The sequence below is a fragment of the Lissotriton vulgaris genome, chromosome 7 (assembly GCF_964263255.1).
Source record: "Lissotriton vulgaris chromosome 7, aLisVul1.2, whole genome shotgun sequence".
NCBI classification, from domain to species: Eukaryota; Metazoa; Chordata; class Amphibia; order Caudata; family Salamandridae; genus Lissotriton; species Lissotriton vulgaris.
The window spans coordinates 774,310,318-774,325,216 of NC_141695.1; the positions used below are offsets into that span (position 1 = coordinate 774,310,318).

General features: G+C 46.9%; 1 protein-coding gene across 1 annotated transcript in view; it reads left to right on the forward strand.

The window, feature by feature from the left end:
- The first annotated feature begins 10,829 nt into the window (after window positions 1-10,829).
- The window catches only part of LOC147702393 (uncharacterized), a 130,757-nt gene continuing 126,687 nt past the window's right edge, over window positions 10,830-14,899 (forward strand). Inside the window, exons 1-2 of the mRNA XM_086931006.1 lie at window positions 10,830-10,938; window positions 11,293-11,365. The gene's annotated coding sequence lies outside the window, so the exon portion shown is untranslated. The remainder of the gene's footprint in view (window positions 10,939-11,292; window positions 11,366-14,899) is intronic.

Consider the following 14,899-nt stretch of genomic DNA (forward strand, 5'->3'; position numbering starts at 1 on the left):
GGTGTTCTGTTGCGTTGACTTACCAAGGAACCTCCAATCTTTCATGTCTCCTCTTGACAGCTGTTCATTCAGTGCATTGACAGAAAATGTAGGAGTTGTGTGTGTTCCATGGACACCATGGTCCAGACCTATGATCATGCAGGTAGCATTGCACAACATCTATATAACAAGTGAATGCTGAATCTTCCTGTTTCTGTAAACAAATTCACTCCCTTGGGGGCTCATATCAGGACATGAGCCATTCATATATCCTGTAACATGTGAAAATTGTGCTGTGGTATAACATTGGACAGTTGTATCTCCAGCAATTCAGCATCAAGGGAAGGTTTCATGCCCATTGACAGAGACATCCCACCTGCAACTGCTGCAATCCCCTGGTAGCTTCCTGTTGCTAGTAAGTATAGGCTGCATATGATCTGAACGTAGCATGGAAGGGACAGTCTGTCTGTGCTGGTGTACCTGACTAGCATAGCTGGCAGCCAGGGGCGTAGCTTTGTCAATATGATGTTTGGGGGTGGTGCTGGGGGTAAGATTCGGATTTCCCAACAATCACGCTGGCACATCTTGCTAAAACAAACTATATGAGAAGCCGGTCACAAGAGGGGCATAAGTGGCAGTGGAGAGAGAGAGGATTGCGGATAGATAGTAGTACCTAAAACGCAATATTTTTCAAACTAATCATCATATTTTTATGTCCTCCAGTACATAGATGAGAGAAAGAGAGATTGTGCTTTTGTCAGTGTGGGCATGTAAAAATCCCATGTGAAATCCGAAAGACGTTTCACATTACCCGACTGAAAGCACGTGTACCCAACTATTTTCTACAGAATAATTATTTTTGGGGGGTGTAACTCCCCAAACACCCCTCCCACCCCCAGAGCTACACCCCTGCTTGCAGCTCATCTATCAGGTCACATATTATCTGCCTGCTAAACCTACGCATCTCATATATCTCTCTTACTGCTTGTTCAGATGGTGTATGTCATCCTTTGTCAAAATATCATCTCCCACCTCATTCCTTCTCCTTTTCTGGGTTGTTAATATGGACAGCCTCCGTGCCTCTGCATAGTGCATAGAATATATGCAATACACTTTTGGTTTCCATTTCGTAGTTTGTACCTGGTGATCACCTGCTTCCAATCGATGGTATTTTGCAGGTTGAATTTGGTCACTTTATAACCATACAATGATCAGTTCTTATTTGTTACTTGTATTTTGAAAATTGCAAAACACATATTGCAAAATAATGATACCTATTCGCGATTTTGGACTATCTTTGTGAATGCATATGTTTTTGTTGTTCATATATAGATATTTGCTGATCTTGTAGTTGCAAACGAGTCTGCAAATGTTGTGTGACTTGCAAACACGTCTTGCAGCTGATGTTGTTATGCTTTGATGTAGCATGTTGCAGCTGCATGGGCTTGTGAGAATATGATACTGTTTAGATTTGTAGGGCTTGAGGTGATAGGGTATGGTGCTTGGAGGCGCTATTGGCTTGCAGTGTTTCAGAAGTGGATGGATTAGTTGGGTGTGGTTAATGGCTCTGTGTTAGTTGGAGTTATGGAGCTAGTTAGCTTGATGTGCAGGCTGACATCGTCATTTGGCGTGTTGGATGTGGCCATGATGGATGCTTGCCTTGGTGTTAGAGGCCAAGTTCAAGTTTAAAATTTGTATAGCGCACTACTCACCCAGAGGGTCTCAAGGCGCTTGAGGGAGGGGCGGTATTTTATTTATCGAATATCCAAGTTTTTAGTTGTTTTCTGAAGGAGCGGTGGTTCTGTGTAAGGCGGAGGTGGGTGTGGAAAGAATTCCAGGTTTTGTCCGCTAAGTAGGAGAAGGATCTTCCCCCCACGGTGGATTTTTGGATGCGTGGAATTGCGGCAAGGGCTTGATTGGACGAACGTAGTTGGCGGGTGGGGGTGTAAAAGGACAGGCGCGTGTTGAGGTAATCGGGTCCTAGGTCGTAGAGGGCTTTGTGTGCATGGGTGAGGAGACGGAACGTTATTCTCTTGTTGACAGGGAGCCAGTGGAGGTCTTTCAGGTGACCGGAAATGTGAGCTTGGCGGGAGATGTCTAGGATGAGTCTGGCTGAGGCTTTTTGGATGCGTTGGAGTTTTTTCTGTAGTTTGGCTGTGGTTCTGGCGTAAAGGGTGTTTCCGTAGTCCAGTCGGCTTGTGACCAGTGCATGGGTGACCGTCTTTCTTGTTTCGGTGGGGATCCAACGGAAGATTTTTTGGAGCATACGTAGGATGTTGAAGCATGATGATGAGACGGCGTTGACTTGTCTGGTCATCGAGAGGGAGGAGTCCAGGATGAAGCCCAGGTTACGTGTGTGGTCCGTTGGTATGGGTGCGGTTCCCAGGGCCGGTGGCCACCATGAGTTGTCCCAGGCGGAGGGGGATTATCCTAAGATGAGGACTTCCGTTTTGTCCGAGTTCAGTTTTAAACGGCTGTTCTTCATCCACTCGGCTACTTCTTTCATCCCTTCGTGTAGGTTGGTTTTGGTGGGGTTTGGGTCTTTGGTGAGGGAGAGAATTAGCTGGGTGTCGTCTGCGTAGGAGATGATGTTGAGGTTGTGCTGGCGCGCGATGGATGCGAGGGGACTCATGTATACGTTGAAGAGGGTGGGACTGAGTGATGATCCTTGTGGTACGCCGCAGATGAATTCGGTGGCCTTTGATCTAAAAGGGGGGAGGCGGACTCTCTGGGTTCTTCCGGCGAGGATCGAGATGATCCAGTCCAGTGCTTTACCTTGTATTCCGACGTTGCTGAGGCGTTGTATAAGGGTGCCATGGCACACTGTGTCGAAGGCCTGACTTATGGTGTCTATAATAGGGTGACAGGTTGAAGAAACTAGTTTTGTACTTCCAGATCATTGTACATGGAGGAGAAGTGAATGGAGTTTGCGAGATGGCATTTTGTGTTTACATGTACGGTGGATGTCCGTGCAGTGTGGATGGAGGTGGTGTTCACTTAGGAGAGGATGTGGCAATGCAGGCAGAACTGCTGACTCTGGTCCGGGTTCAGGTCTTAGTGTTGGCTCAACAACCCATGATTCTGGGCAAATCACCCAATCTATTACTATTACTGACACACTTAATGCCTCTATGGAACATGCTTCAGTTCCTGCTCTATGGAAACACGCCATAGTCAGCCCTTTGCTAAAAAAGCCGACTGCCGATCCAACGATTCTGGCCAATTATCGGCCTATATCGTTACTCCCTGCTCTTTCCAAAATACTAGAAAAGCACATCCATGAGGCACTTTCCTCTTTTGTGGAGAAAAATGATTTACTTCACCCTTCCCAGTCGGGTTTTAGGAGTGGCTACTCCACTGAGACAGCCCTGCTCGGTATAACCGAAAAGATCAGAGAGCTCAGAGATGATGGACAAACGGTAGCATTGGTCCTGTTAGACCTCAGTGCGGCCTTCGACACCATCTCTCATACCAGACTGCTTGTCAGGCTGGAAGAGTGTGGTGTCGAGGGCAGGGCGTTAGAATGGATCAAATCATACCTATCCCTACGCACCTTCCAGATCATCTCTGCTGAGGCCTGCTCCGATGTCTTCTGCTCTCCCCACGGTGTACCACAGGGATCTATCCTGAGTCCCCTATTGTTTAACTTGTATCTACGTCCCCTAGCTAATCTTGCTGAGAACTCTGGTCTTATTTTGATGACGTATGCCGACGATTCCCAGATTGTGTTCTCTCTTTCTAAGTCGGATACGTCTGCTCCTTCTGCACTCAAAATAGGCCTCCATGAGATATTCCGCTGGATGTCGGCCAATCAACTTAAATTGAATGGGGACAAAACAGAGGTCCTCCTTCTAGGAAATAATAAGGACCTATGGAGTGATCCCCATTGGCCGACAGCATTAGGCAAGCTACCGCCTCCAGCCACCCAGGTCAGAAATCTTGGGGTCATCATCGATGACAACCTCTCAGTGTCACAGCAAGCTAACAAAGTAGCGGGCATATGTTTTACGATTCTTAGATGGCTCCGTAAAATTGTTTGGATGTTGCCACTCCCCACCCAGAAGACCGTAGTCAATGCCTTAGTAACTTCTCGGCTTGACTCCGGTAACATCTTGTACCTGGGTGCAAACAAAGCAGTAGTAAGACGCTTACAACTGGTGCAAAACGCCGCAGCCAGAATGCTTTGCAGAATACCCAGACATGCCAGGATCACAAAACATCTTAGGGATCTACACTGGCTCAGAGTCGAAAACAGGATTCGTTTTAAAACTCTGAACTATTTGTTTAAAATTAAAGCTGGGACCGCCCCCAAGTATCTCCAAGATCTTGCCAAACTCCACGTTCCCAATCGCAATCTTCGCTCAGCCACATCAGCAAAGTTTGCGGTTCCCAGGTATAAACGGGCCAAAATGGGCGGGAGATCATTCTCACATTTGGGTCCAACCCTGTGGAACACTCTGCCCATTCAAATACGCAAAGAGGAAAACTACAGGATCTTTAGGAAAAGTGTAAAGACCTGGTTGTTTGACCTATAAGTACCCTTGGATTCTTTCTCTGGTTAGCTGGGCTCGTGATCCTCCTTTTCGGCGCCGGGAAACCCTTTGTGGGTAGCTGCGCGCCTTACAAATACTATAAAATAAAATAAATAATCTCCCCCATCCCCATGGACAGCACCTGGATAGCCATGGTATATAAATCTAAAAACTGATTGGTCTGGGTTACTGTGGATATAGTTGACAGCCAATTGACGGATGCTGTTGTGAATCAAGTCTGTGTGATGAAGAGCTCTGTATAGAGGTACTCAAAGAGCTGCAGTGCGTTCTGTTGGGATCCATGCTTTAAATGATGTGTTATGTTATGTTACATACATTTGTAATGCGCACTGCTGCCCCAGCTAAGGGGCGTCCAGGCGCATGGCAGGTAAAAATGCAACACCACAGGAAACAGAACAGAAGGGAGAAAAGTGAATTTATTAAAACAAAACGGTTTTCAAGGCTTTACGAAAGACTAGCAGATCATCTAACAGTCGCAACTCTACAGGAAGGGAGTTCCAGAGCTCGGCTGCTCTGACCCGGAAGGAACGGCCGCCAACCCGACACAGCCTGTATCGGGGAACCACAGTAAGTGCATGACCCAAGGATCTCAGGGGCCGAGTAGGCACATACCATGACAGAAGGTCCGCAAGAATGGGGGGACCTGCTCCCTTCAAAATCTTGAACGCCATACACAGCACTTTAAACTGAATTCTGGCCTTGATAGGCAACCAGTGCAGTGATCTCAAAGTGCTGGAGGCAGAGCAAGTACGGGGAAGGCCAACAATGGCTCTCGCCCCAGCGTTCTGAACGCGTTGGAGGCGGGTAACCTCAGCCACGTTGGACCCTACCAGAAGAGAGCTGGCATAGTCCAGGCGGGATAACACAGTAGCCTGGACTATCAGCTGCCTGGTGCGATGGTCAAAGAACTTCAAAACCGGGCGAAGCGACCGTATGATACCAAAGCAACAGGCCGCAATTTTCTTCGTATGGCCAACGTAGCTGAGGGAAGGATCCATCCATACTCCTAAGTTCTTTAATTCCGTGACCGGGAGGGGGGCCGGCCCCAGCTCCGTGGGCCACCATCTGTCCCCCCAAAGCTCCGATCTCTTGCCTACGATCATGATCTCTGTTTTCTTAGCGTTGAGCTGGAGACAGTTGTTCTTCATCCAGCTCGCCACCGCCCTAAGTCCGCTCTGAAACCTGGGGGCATCCCGGTCCGCATCCCCGCTGATCGTAACCGCTAGCTGAGTGTCGTCAGCATATGAGACCATAGTCATGCCCCATTGCTTGACGACCTCAGCCAGCGGTCTCACGTAGATATTAAACAACGTGGGACTCAGCGAGGATCCTTGCGGCACCCCCTGTTTCAAAGGATGGAATTGGGACTGGAACGGTGGGACAGCAACGCTAAAGAAACGATCGTCTAGAAAAGACCGGAACCACTGGAGGGCAGATCCACCCAGCCCAATCTCCTCCAGGCGATGCAACAGGATAGGATGCGAGACAGTATCAAACGCAGCGCTCAAGTCCAATAAGACGAGCGCTGCTGTCTGGCCCGCATCCATCACCGTGCGAAGGTGTTCAGCCATGGAGAGGAGGGCGGTCTCCGTGCTGTGTCCAGCACGGAACCCATTCTGGGTGGGATCCAAGATGTTAGCATGGATAAGGTGAGCCGAAAGAGCTTTGTTGACATGGGCCTCCAACACTTTAGTCGGCCACGGGAGTAAGGAGATGGGCCGATAGTTTTCAGGCTTATCTGGATCCAGAGACGGCTTCTTCAAAATGGGAGAAACCACTGCCCGCTTCCAGCTAGCAGGTACCGTGCCTGATTCCAAAGAGATGTCAGATATTGTCCCAACAAACTCCCTGCAAAAAATACAAAGCTGCACCTTTTACAACTTCTCTTTTGCCCATTGGTATGGCTGTATTTGTTGCAGTGTATGTTTTACAGTTACACATCAGTACTCTAAAATATATGTATGGTGGGGTCACAATATATGTAAAATTGTACTCAGACCAGTTTTTGCAAATGTTTCTAAACCTGCGTGGCTTACTGCAAGTCTGGTGCATCATTATTGTATTGCAACAATGATGTGGAGCTTAATACCCCAGTGTTGAATTACTACCCCTATGTGGGGCACTGAAGCACTTGCCTACATGACTATAGGGTAAATAGTTGGCAGGGTATTGTCATTGTATTTTCATCCTTTGTGGGAGGGTTACCATATTGTGCATGATGACCGCTGAGGTGTGCCTATCAAGTTATGAGGTGCAGAGCTAAGCAGTGTGATGGATGAGTAAGCGTGAGACATGGGCACAGCATTCTTCAGCCCTATAGGTCCTTTATAGTATTTCTTATGGTCACAGTCCACCATGCTGGTTACCTCTCAAGGTTGTCTTTTCTAAGATTTTTTTGTGGTTCTGAGCAGACATAGTTTGGGGCGAGCATATGGTCAAGAGATCTGCTTGGATGGACTGTATTAAAGTTATTGCGAACGTGATCAGGTCAGGAGTACCATTCCCCAGTGAATGTGCACACTTTTTAAACTGAAACCCGAGAGGTTCCTTATCCAGATAAATAACACAAGTACATCAATAGATGAGGCTGTAAACCATGTTTCTCCATTCTTTACATTGTCTTTATTTTCAAAAAATATATATTTGCTTGTACTTCTTCAATCAGAAACAATACATTGAACATCCAGTTCTGTTCAATCCATAGATTTCACAACCCAATGCATTTTGGGTCACTGCGTGGACCCTTCTTCAGGGGCCTAAAAACAATAATATGAAATAAAACAAGATTCTAATCAGTCCGTCCTATAGCAAAGCGTTAAGCATGAATATTTACAATGCGATAATTGACAGTCGTAACACTTTTGAATCTCGGCAAATTTCAAGAAACATAATGCTCAGTGCAAACCAAGGCATTCTTTTATGCGTATCGTTAAAGTTTAAACATCAGGACTAAACTACCCATATAACCTACCTCTCTTATTTAGCCTCGTAAAATATGTGATACACAGATCTGCCGAATGCTCTCTAAACCCAAGAACTGAATGTTAAAATAGCGTGGTGTCATACATTTCAGTGACCCGAAATGCATTAGGTTGTGAAATCTATGGATTGAATAGAATCGGATGTTCAATGTATTGTTTCTGATTGAAGAAGTACAAGCAAATATATATTTTTTGAAAATAAAGACAATGTAAAGAATGGAGAAACATGGTTTACAGCTTCATCTATTGATGTACCCGTGTTATTTATCTGGATAAGGAACCTCTCCGGTTTCAATTAAAAAAGTGTGCACATTCACCAGGGAATAGTACGCCTAACCTGATCACTTTCGCAATATTAGTAGGCACTGACTGACGCAGTGCAACGAATGGAGCAGCACTAAATGAAAATTGAATAGTGAGAAAAACTTCAGATTACTTCAAGTGTGCACAGAGAACCAATATTATCTAACTGTATTAAAGTTATCCCATGCTTGTCATTGCGACCCTTGACCCTGCCTGCAGGTTAGGTCGCCCCCCTCGCCGCAGAGCTCCGCTTGTGTGTGCCAGCCTCTGTGTCAGCTGCTGCCGCTTCTGGAGTTCGCCGCTCCCCCCTCCCTCGCCTGCACTTCCCTGCTCGTGCTGTTCTCCCTTGTACTGACCTGGTAACTGTATTGTGTCGCTTTATTCTACTGTCACTGTTTAGACAGTTTTCTCTGTTTAGACTGCATTGTGCCGTTTTTGTTTATTCACTTGTTGCCCCTTGTCATACGTATTGTGGTGCCCCTTCCCCCGTTCCCTCTGGCCTTCTGTAATCCCCGTCTCTTCCCGCCGCTGCCTCCCTGTGGCCCTGCCCCCTCGCTCTCCCATTCGCCACCCCGCTCCCACCTCCCAGCTGCCCCCCCCTCCCACATCCCCTTATATGGCGGCTGCTGCGCGGTAGAGGGAGGGACTCTTGACCCTGCCTGCAGGTTAGATCGCCCCCCTCGCCGCACAGCTCCACTTGTGGGTGCCTGTCTCTGCGTTCCCTGCTGCTGCTTCGTGAGTTCGCCGCTCCCCCCTCCCTCGCCTGCACTTCCCTGCTCGCGCTGTTCTCCCTTGTACTGACCTGGTAACTGTATTGTGCCACTTTATTCTACTGTCACTGTTTAGACTGTTTTCTCGGTTTAGACTGCATAGTGCCGTTTTTGTTTATTCACTTGTTGCCCCTTGTCATACGTATTGTGGTGCCCCTTCCCCCGTTCCCTCTTGCATTCTGTAATCCCTGTCTCTTCCCGCTGCTGCCTCCCTGTGGCCTTGCCCCCTCGCTCTCCCATTTTCCACCCCGATCCCCCCTCCCAGCTGCTCCTCCCTCCCACATCCCCTTATATGGCGGCTGCTGTGCGGTTGCTCCGCTGGCGCACCCAAGGCAAGCCCAGGGCAAGCCCGTCTGCGCCTGGACCGTGCCCAGCGCCAGAACCCCTGGTCCCCGCAAAAGCCACAATGCACGTCTCCGTTACGACTCCACCACCCTCCACGCACTCAACGACAGACGATCACGCACCTGCTGCCTGGCTGCCCCAAAGCTCACCCAAGGACCCTTCTCCTGCCTGAACTGCAGCTTCACCAGCATCCAGCCCGCCAAACCACCGACCGAAGAACCCAACTTCCTCAGATGCATCCTGCTCAACACCCGCTCCGCCTGCAAACAAGCCGCCGAACTCTGGGACCTACTCAACACCAATGCCTCCGACGTCGCCTTCCTGACGGAGACCTGGCTGAACCCCTCCTCGGCACCCGACATCGCCATAGCCATCCCGGAAGGCTACAAGATCACCCACAAGGACCGCACCAACGGAGTAGGAGGAGGAATTGCCATCGTCCACAGGAACACTCTCAAAATCTCAACAGACACCAACGACACCCTCAGCACCGCCGAACACCTGCACTTCCAGATGCACATCGACCCCAACACCACCCTCAGAGGTACCCTCATCTACAGACCCCCCGGACCCCGTCCTCAGTTCAGAGACTCCATCGCCGACTTCATCAGCACACAAGCCCTCGCCTCCACGGACTACATCCTCCTCGGGGACCTGAATGTCCACCTCGAGAACAACAATGACCCCAAATCTTCCACCCTGATCTCCAACCTCAGACAACTCGTCACAACACCCACCCACTCCGCCGGCCACACGCTGGACCCCATCTTCTCAGCAAGCTACCACGACAAAATAGAAGGGGGTTCCCCGTCGGGATTTGGGATGATGGCAGGTCAGAGGGGTAATGCAACAAAAAGAATCAACAACAAAACCTTGCCAATATCTTGTACTCAGGTCCTACAAGCGGATCCTTGGATTCAACAGCGGGTGACAACAAGTAGTATCAGAGCCAAATACACATAGAACCTTTTTTCTTTTTTTGTTTCTTTATTTATTAACCATTTTGTCAGAGGTTTCTTTGAATTTCAGAATCAATCATTTAGGATGAATGACATTACAAATGTTAAAATATATATACACTCAGAGAGGATAACAGTCCCACAAACACTGCATACATCAGAGCTTAATTCATAATCATATCATTTCCACTATCTATCATACAAACATTCTTTCACACATCCATACACCACAGTCACAATGGTACATCAGTGCCTTTAAATGCAATCAAGATGGACAATATTACATTAACAAAAGTGAAAAAGTGGGGCAGGGAAAGGATGGAAAAGGTCATCTGATGCAGATGAGATCCTGCCACCAACAGGAACCATGCTGACGCGCATTTCGGTGTAAGGCCCTAATCAGGCCGCACCTTTGTCAGGGCGATGAGGTACCACGGGGTAGGGGACAACAAAACCAAAGCACACATTTATTATCTCCACCGACCAGGAAAGGTGGGATTAGCTAGAACATTCGTTCCTGTTCTCAGACTTTTTAAATCGGCCAGAGGCGCAAGGTTTCCACAATTTTCTTTAACCCAAGCTCACATCATCTGTAAATGATCTTGGAAGAGGCCGGGACCTGAATTGGTCTCAAGGGTTTACAAAGAAGCACCTGCTGTTAATTTTCGAAGGGTCAGCAGCGTTACGTCATAGGGCTGGGCCTTGAATGCCCCTGGCGTCCCTGACTGGAGAGTTGCCGAAGCCTGTTAAAGAACCTGCATTGACCGCGCTGTTTTACTCTATTCTGACTACCCGATATTGATTCGGAAAAGCGCTGTCCTTACGTACTAAGCTGCTCGGAAGCGTCAACGCGTGACATCCTCCTGACACCGATCGCATTCAAGGCCCAGCCCTATGATGTAACGCTGCTGACCCTTCGAAAATTAGTGGCGGGTGCTTCTCACCAACTCTGTGTCGGATTGGTTATCGCCCGTTAAGAGCAGCCTTCCTGTTTCTGTCAGGTACCTCCCCCTTGGCTCAGGACTAGTCAAGGGGTACCGATGGACAGGTAAGGCAGCTCTCACGACGGCTCTAGGTCTTTCAAAACTTTAGGGAGACACCAATGATGATTCCAGTGTAAAAATTGCATTTTTTCGATTTTCTGGAGCTACTATGATTGTAGGAGTTTGAAAATTGGGACTCTATATATGCAATTATTACTATATTTACTGAAGTAGGTTTAGAATACCCACGAATGTAGAAAGTTTACTTTAATAAAGGACAAGAAAGGAGATGGTAGATGTGATGGTCCTTTGGTGGGCCTGTGAGGCAATGCTATTTCGATGCTCAGAATTTAAACCAAGGTTAATTAACTGTGGGTTTTTGAACTAATCAGTAATCCGCTATTTTTATCCAATATTAGAGCGGGGCCTCCATCCCTGAGCAGTGAAGTGGCCAGGTGAGGTGAGGCGAGGCATACTCCCAAGACAAATTGGGTGAGTAAATACAACTATTAAAACAATATTGAAATGTAATAATGATTAAATTAAGAATTAGGACACATGTGGCGCAATTTATATGTTTGTTTGTGATTTACCCCTTTGTTTTGCATTTGTATTTTTTTAGGAAAGAATCCCTTTTTGAACGCACATCCTACACATTGAAAATTCTACGCATGGTAGGATGTATAGTATCATGATTTAAATTCTGTGAAAAAACACATTTTCACATATATTTCTAGTTGCAGTAGTGTGGTCCTGGTCCTGATGAAAGCCAGGTAGGCCATTATTTCCTACGAGGGCTGAAACATGTTGACCGTTTACAACTTCTAGATGACAGTTATTATTTCAAACTGTCTAACACTCTGTTTTTAGACTTTGACACCATGATTTCTCCCTAATAAAATGTTTTCCTTATGTCATGGTAGTCAATTTTATATTGCACCTTTTGATCACTCCTACACAATCTTTCAACACTGCAAGTTCTATCCCACACCACAGAAACACACATATTCTATGGCATGATCCATCACTGGTGGTTCCTTTGGATTGGAGCAACACACAATACCATCAGGTGTGTGGCCCAAATATCTGGACCATCTTTTCAGTAATCCCAGATGATGAAGCTCTGCCATTGGGTGGGCTGATGGGATTCATTTCATTTCCTTTCTTTGCAAACACATCCTGGGTAATCACTGGGTTTACTGTTTTTACGCCCATGCTCACCTATAGACCAGTAGACCAGTGACATTTATTGTTGTTTAGGTACATCTGTGGTGGGCCTGGGCTGGGAAATCCTGGACTTGCAAGCTGGAGAAATAGGTTTAGCCCATTGGCGTTACTAGAAGAGAACGACTGACTAAATAGTTCCCTGCAGAATTGCAGCAAACAAGAGAAGTTGGGAGCATTAACTTTGATGATCCACAAGAGGAAGGGATGGAAGTACTGCAAAATAATGTCCCCTTGGCCCCTCGGTCTATAGAGGAGGCTGATATACTATCAAAATCTAGGGGGGAGAGCCCAGCTAAGACCCCAGTATATTTAACTACACTCAATGGGGCAGGCAGCCTATATATAAGGGAGTTAAGGGACAATGGTAATGACCAAACATCACTGGGTAGAGGTACTGAATTAGGGCATACAGGAACCATAGAAGGGTGTCCTAATGCAAATTCTTTTATCTTGGAACAGACGGAGTACACAAATCAGAGGAAGGATTAAGAATGATCTCATGAAATATAGCCGGTTTGGCGCGTACATTTAATAACTGCGAGTGGCGGCAGTACATAAACAGGTATCAAATCATTAGTTTTCAGGAGACTTGTGTGGTCGATAATAGCCTTTTTCATATGCCAGGGTACAAATGTTTTTTTGTCCCCGCCCAGAAATTAAGATCAGGTAGAGCCATGGCTTTATTGTCCATATATGTAGATCTAAACCTTCAAGGTACATGGACCAACACGACATGGTGTTCGCAGAACCTACAGGCTCTGTGGTTTGGGGGCAAAGGGCTAAGGTTGATCCTGTTCAATGTTTACAACAAGGGGGCTAGTGGAGAAAACACCCACTCCTTCGGGAATTGAATTATAGATTGAGCCAAGAGATTGCAGCTATGAAGGGGGCACCGGCCCCAACTTTTCTAGTCATGGGCGACTTTAACTGCCACCAATGCCCTTCCTTGTTTCCCATTGATGCTGAATGGTCACATTGCCCTGTGGAGAATGGCCCTCATTTTGACCATACACAAGAAGGAATGGCTTTTAGTAAACTCTTACATACCCATGACCTGGAGCATACGGTTAATATGATGGATTTGGAGAGGGATGGTACCCTCCTCCCGACTTTTAAGGGGAGAGGGTGCTCGTCATTCATCGATTATATTATAGTATCCAGATTTGTAAAAAATCGGATTATAACCGTGGGGATTGAGTGGAGCCCATTTAGTGACCATAATCCCCTGATCGTTTACCTGGCTCGGTCCAGGATACGACAGCCTGGAGGCATTCTTGAGAGGGTAACGGACCAGGGTAGATGGCTCAGGTGGTCAAAAATAGATGGGGAAATTTTCTATAAAGCCTTAATGGATATCAGGAAAATTCCCATTGAGGAGTGTCTAGATACCACAGTAGAAGGGCTACCACTACTCAATGCATTTAGGCAGATAACCAATCTGGTAGAGGGGTTGTTAGAATCAAGTGTGCCAATAAGAAAAAATAATCAACCGAGATGGTTTGATAGGGATTGTTCATGTGCCCTAAGGGAGCTTAAAAGTAGCCTCAAAAGTAGGCCAAGGGACACACAAAAAGTAGCTCAGTGCAGACACATATACAACAGGGAGACCAAGAGGAGGAAAGTAGCTCCTCAGGGGGAAGCATGGGCAGACTTAAGGGAGGCCGCAGAAAGAAGGGACATTACTGAATTCTGGAGAATTGTTAATAGACCATGTTTTCAGGACAGTAGTGCCCCTGAGATCGGGACAAATATTCTGCTGGATCAGTGGCTCACACATATTTTAGGGGCCTGTATAACTACGGAACAGAAATTGTCCCAGAGGAGGAGGGGGGGGTTGCCCAGCAGGGACAGGTAGTAGACTTTACCCTAAATGAAATCACTGTGGGAATTGTGGGATTGACAAAAAATAAAGCCCCAGGCCCAGATGGGACTCCACCTGACCTGTTTTTGAGTAATGTCGAGCTGTGGGCCCCAATACTGACAATGGTAATACATGCTACTACTAGGTCTGGCTTGCCCCGCTCTTGGTCTACGGCTATAATGGTCCCTATTTTTAAAAAGGGTAATAGGGACAATCCCCAGTGTTATCGACCGATTTCACCGATAGATGTGTCAGCTAAGATATTGGGTCGGGTAATCCTTAATCGCCTTACTGAGTGGACCGAGGATAATAACATTGTCTCGGACATTCAGTATGGCTTGGATAGGGAGGTCTACAAGTGACCAATGCCTGAACCTCTATATGCTGATTGCAAAATACACTAAAGCTAGCAATGAAGCCATTTACCTGGGGTTTATGGATTTGGCAACTGCCTTTGACCATGTGAATAGGGGTAAGCTTTGGGCTATGATGATCAACTTGGAGATTGACCTGGGCTTGATCAACATCTTAAGGGAGTTACCTAGGGATACCACTTCTAGAGTACGCTACAACATGGATGGGGGGTTGAGAGAATCCTTCCCATGCACGAGTGGGGCGAGGCAAGGATGTATTCTTGCCCCTTTTTTATTCTCACTATATATTAATAATTTAGAGCAGTTCCTGATTAACCTAAAAACAGATTGCCCAAGAGTAGGGTCCCGCTGCATCCCGGTACTTTTGTACGCGGATGACGCGGTCCTAATCTCACGCACCCCAAAGAGCCTACAGACTTTAATAGACAGATTTGTTAAGTTTATGGAAACTTTAGACCTGTCTGTTAATCTGGGCAAATCATATGTAATGCTGGCGGGCAATAAACCTTGCACCAGTTCCTCCTATAGGATAGAAAGCCCTATACTAGAAAGGGTTCAGTCCTT